This window comes from Petaurus breviceps, unplaced genomic scaffold (assembly GCF_028583685.1).
Source record: "Petaurus breviceps papuanus isolate PSGF00001 unplaced genomic scaffold, PetGlider_PUasm1.0 490, whole genome shotgun sequence".
NCBI classification, from domain to species: domain Eukaryota; kingdom Metazoa; phylum Chordata; class Mammalia; order Diprotodontia; family Petauridae; genus Petaurus; species Petaurus breviceps.
Window position 1 is genome coordinate 13,551,314 of NW_027186352.1, and position 5,629 is coordinate 13,556,942.

Consider the following 5,629-nt stretch of genomic DNA (forward strand, 5'->3'; position numbering starts at 1 on the left):
TTATAGAGATGTAAGCACACAGGTCAGTAGTTGCTAATGTTTTCTCACCTTTTTCAATATTAACATCCTCCATTTTTTCTGTTGTTTTTTTTTTTTTTTAGTATCTTAACCTCTTTGAGATATTTTCAAAATGAATCCCCTGGGGCAGCTAGGTGGCGCAGTGAGTAGAGCGCCGGCCCTGGAGTCAGGAGGACCCAAGTTTGGATCTGGCCTCAGACACTTAACACACACACAAACAAAAAAAACCTAGCCGTGTGACCTTGGACAAGTTACTTACCCCCAATTACCCTCCAAAAAGCAAAAAAAAAAATGAATCCCCAAATTCCTCTATTATTGTGACATATACACAGTTAACTACAGTATATAACATAGATGATGATGATAGTAGATAGTAAATAACCAAAGGCATTTGCTCCATAAAATTGCAGGGAGCTTCTGTTTGGGCACAGTTTAGACTAGAGAGCTCTGACATCCCTTCCAACTTAGACACTCTGAAATCAAACACTTTCTTTGGGGACACATTAACTATGAATATGTAATTGGAAGAACATAAAGGGATGAATGGACAAATAACGCTGAAGGAGATTCAGCGGGAGTTACCAGTACAGAAGGCCATTCCCAGGCCTTGGCAGGTAGCCTTTGGGAGTTGCTGTGACTGAAAAAACTTGCCATACTGTGGCCATCCAAGTGCTAACCTTCCTAAGGTCTGGTTAGGCTGCTCTTCATATGAGAGATGCTGCTTCATCCTCAGCCCCAAACCCAACTCCCTTCTAGAGTCTGCTTTCCACTAACAGAGTCTTCAGGAAGGTAAGGTCACTGCCACGTGGTGATGATGAAATGGAGGAAGAATTTAATTATGATAATAATTAGCAACCACTCACATGTAGGTACTACTTTCAAGTTTACAAAGTGAATGTTTAGACAGGTCTTTACCACTATCCACTTCCACACTCCACCCACCACCATGCCTGGAGGAAGACACCACAGGGCTACTCTAACCCAAGGAATCTTGGCTTCTAACAAGTCTAGTGGCTGGGCCAGAGAATCTTACACATTATCTTTTATTTTGTTCTGTGCTTCTGAAGCTATCCCAGAAGTTTCTCTGGCCAGCTTCTTAACCAGAATCACATTGAAAAACAGTTCCCAAAATGTAGTGACTTCCTGTCCAATGTAAACCATGTTTGTGTAACTGCCCGAGCCTCGAAAATCCTTTAGAAAACATTCCTTATTGAAAAACAAAGCAAAACCTATTCGTAAATGTATTTTTAAAATAAAAAGGAAACATTCCTAAATTGACAGCATTATGCATTAGTTTGATAATACTGACAATTTAATCTAATTTTACTTTTATCTTGTATTTGAAACTTGAATGACAACCTTCAGTCAAAAGCATTAGCAATCTAATCTCACTGGTCCTCTTAAAGGGCTGAGCATGATGGGTAGATTCCATATGGTCCTTATCTTTTTTTACATTACACATTAACCACAACACACTTATCAGAACCACCCAGTTTCATACCTAGTCACACCCGTCCTATTTGCTTTCCACATAACCAGGAAAATACCCCACAGGACTATACCAAAAATCTCCATTGGGTTCACAAGTGTCTGTGGAAACCTTACCCAAAAATGTGAATATCAGACAATGGCAGAATTTCAGAGCTGAGAGGGAGCTCTGGTCATTACAAACATGTTCATGTCAGAAAGGAAGTCACTGTGCTTCTGGAATTGTTCTCCAATAATTATGCTGGCCAGGAAACTGCCCAGAAATGGCTCCAAGGTATTTCAACATCTGAAGGATTCATAGCCATTTTCACAGCATCATGGGGAGAACCCCAGTCTGCAATAGCCAATCAAGAAATCCTACAACATGCCTGATAAATGAGGTCATGCTTGCACACCTGTAATTGGGGGGGGGGGGGGGAGCGGGACTTGCTTCCTTTGGGCAACTTCCTCCCAAGTGCTCCTGGTTCTGCCTTCTGTGGCCCAGCAGGCAAAGATGATTGTCATCAATGTAAAAACTCATCATTTTAAGACAAATATCTCTTAGGGATGGTGGATGGTTGAAGATCTTAGAACATCAAAATCTCTAAGGCAGCATGTCAAGATGTGTGGCAGGCTCAAGCAGCTACAGCATATTTTCAATGATGACCTACACTCAAGAAGTGATGCGTGAGAAAACATCTGATCTAAAAATGTGGGGTGCCAGGGGCGACCAGGTGGCTCAGCGAGTAAAAGCACGGGCTCCAGTGTCGGGATGACCTGGGGATCAAATCTGGGCTCAGATACTCAGCACCACACCCAGAAATAACTGGCCATGTAACCTTGAGCAAGTTATTTAACCCTGATTGCTTAAGAAAAAATGTGGGGTGCCTGTCACAAGGCAGGAGGGGTAAGATGGGCATTCCACAGGCAATCACAAAATGTCAAGGTCTACAGGAAAGCCTTCAGCACGCTGGATAAGTCTTCTGAGATGGATCAGATTGATGGAACACGGACAAGAACCACAGAGGATGAGAACCATGGATGGGCTGTGACCAGGAGTGGGAATACCCAGATAGGTAAGGCATTGGATCCACTGAAGGAATGAAGAAATACACTCAGGAGGAGAGATGTCTATGTTAAATCATGTGTTTTCTTGACTCTCAGGCAACTTTCTTCCCTTCATCTAAGAGATAGAGACCAAGCTTAAAGTAGCAGGCTTTGCTCTCCATTTTATAGGTCTCATCCTCTGTGCTAGGTTGGCAAAAGGATATTAGTACACTACATAGAAAGGAGCCGGCATTGTGCCCAACCTCTGCAAGGTAGTGGGAATGACCAGGATGACCACGCCTACCCTACCTCTAAATTCTGTACCTCAGTGGAAAAAAAATAGCTGAGCACCCTTTCAGCACAGGAATGAGACAAATCTCTCTGTATATGTCTCTCTCTTTCTGTGTGTGTGTGTGTGTGTGTCTGTCTGTCTGTCTCTTGCCCTCCTCCCCCACCCAACATGTCCTTGGTTCACTTTAATTCAGCAACACCTCAAGATTTTATGCCCACAATGGCTAATCCTTGATTAGGATGAGTACAGACTGTCTTCAAATCCTGCCCCCACCTCATGATTCATGCTCTCAACTCTCCCAAGCAGACACAATTTCTCAGTCTTGTGCAATCTTATGCTGATGCAAAGCATTGGCATCCACTGGCAGACATAAGATATAAAGGTCGCATCTTGGTGCCGTGACACTTTAGGGAGCTTTCTTTGGGAAGGTATGATTCCAGATGCATCATACTGAGCTCTATTCTTTGACATGTCCAGCATGTAACAGGTGAGGTCACAAGGTGCTAACCTTGCCTCCCCTCTAAATCGACCTGTCAGGGCTTTTTGGAGCACCATGTAGGCCTACGGAGAAGGGTCAGCTTAGCCTGCGGCTGGTCTCCCAAGTTTATCATACATGGCTGACATATGGGGCCTATTTAAATGAGCTCCTGGGAATCCACAAAATACAAAAATGTAAAAAAAATCTAAAGGAAGGGCTTTACTGTTACTTCAGGGAGGCTGCTCACAGGCCTCAGGAATGTGACAATCAAAAAATAGTTAAACAGATAAATACACACATTTTATTTTTGGTCCAGAAGCGTGATTTCATCAGTGTGATAAATTCTCAACATGGAAATTCCCTCTAGTGACTGAGACGGGCAACTTGTGATCTTGGCTCTTAGAGAGCTGCTATGGACATGGGGAAGTGACTTGCCCACAATCACACAGACTGTGTCAAAGGTGAGACTTGAACCCTGATTCTGAGGTCAGCCTTCTTTTAATGATACTATACTGTCTCATGACACATGAGTCTATGTGTATGTGTGTGTGATATATGGTGTCCTCATCACATATACATGCATGTCCATATGTGCTCAGGTATGTGTTTATATGTGCATGCATGTGCATATTTGTGAGTATGTAAGTGTATGTTTGCTACTAACCATTTAACTAGAAAGCACAGGAATTACAGAAATACTGTTCGTGGGTATAGATGATAAGACAAACATCTTGATCTTTACTTGCAATCTCCCACACAGCAGGGTACACTCTCACGGCCTCGGCACAGCTACAGCCGATACTCATCACTCCAGTGGTCCTGTGACATCTTTCATTCCAAAGTCCCCTCCAGCCACGAGACCGCAGCCCTCCCTCCTACTTCATCCTAGGGCTCCGTGCTCTCATCCACCACTGCAAGGAACACCCTGGCTGCCTAGCCTTCCACCTTCCTCCTTCCATTTCCCTTCCTTTCCCATCACACATTTCCCTGATGCGTTCCTTCATTCTTCCTTGGTTCTCTGTGGCAGGCTGCTCACACCCACCAAGGACCTCTCCATCATCCTCTGCATCACACTCATATTGAGTCCTCTGGAGAGTCCATCTCTCACTGCCAGATGGCAGCAGTGGTAGAATGTTAGCATTAAACACTGGGTCTTTGCTTTCAAGGTGGGTGAATAAAAGAGCTTTGCCATTTCCTAAAGGCAATGCACCTATCTTTCCTCCTCCCGTTCAGCTACAGTCCCAACCACTGTTCGCCCAAGAACACTTACTGCTGGACAAACTCTGCAGAGAATCTATCCAAATGCATGTGCAACTGGCACTGCCCATCCATTTGGTCTTTCCTTCGAGGAGACCAGCAGGCCAGACTCCCTCAGGAAATGAAAGAGTTCTTGCAGGAGTTTCAGCCGTGTTCTGGGGCACCTTACACCGCCAGGAGCACCTGGAGAAGCTTGCCACTCTCCATGGATCTCCTCTCCTCTGCACTCTATGCTGGACTTCCTTCATCATGGCGGCAAATACCGGTGGGGAGTATACCTCTTTCTGCTTTGTTCCTCCCCTGGTTTTGATAATCAGAGGGTCACTGCTGCTGCTACATATTCCAAGGAATCTGGAATGACTTCCCATTAGATAAGAATGGGAGACACACCTCGTTTGAAATAAGCCTGCAAGGCACCATTTTACTTTACTGAATCAAATTATTTTTCATAATCAACAAAGCAGAAGCACAACGGAATAATATTCTCTTCATCTTTCAATTAATTGTGAAATTGAGTATCACTTGTGACAGCCCACATATTACTACTAATACCCTCATTAAGGACACCTTTAATTTATAGACAAATGGTTCTTGTAATGATTTTCTCTAAATGAGAGAAGTATTAATGCTCTCTTGCTCACCTTTTCTTCCAAGGCTGTCTCTCCCCCTCTTTCAGCAGGGTCGCAGGCAGGCACAAGTGGCAGATTCATCACCTGCTACTTCTGCATGGGGAGACAACGAGAAGGTGACCAGAGGCTTTCCCCTGTGAGGAGGAGCAGCAGAGGGTGGTGATCGGTTGACGATCACATCAGAATTCGTCTGTCATTTCTGGATGTAGCCCTCCTCTCCACCTCTCATCACACGCTGTGATAGTAATGGCAATTAAAGATTCCCCTGTATTGGCTTGGTTTTCAAATTGATTGTATTAAAACCCAGAGTTTGTTAATCCCACCTGTGGGATGGGCTTGTTGAAGTGAAAAGAAAGTCCTGAAGTGGGAGGAGCTGGTGATGTAGATTTGGAGAGTCAAGAGAGAGGCAGAAGATCTTTTTGGTAGCAGCACCTCGTGGAG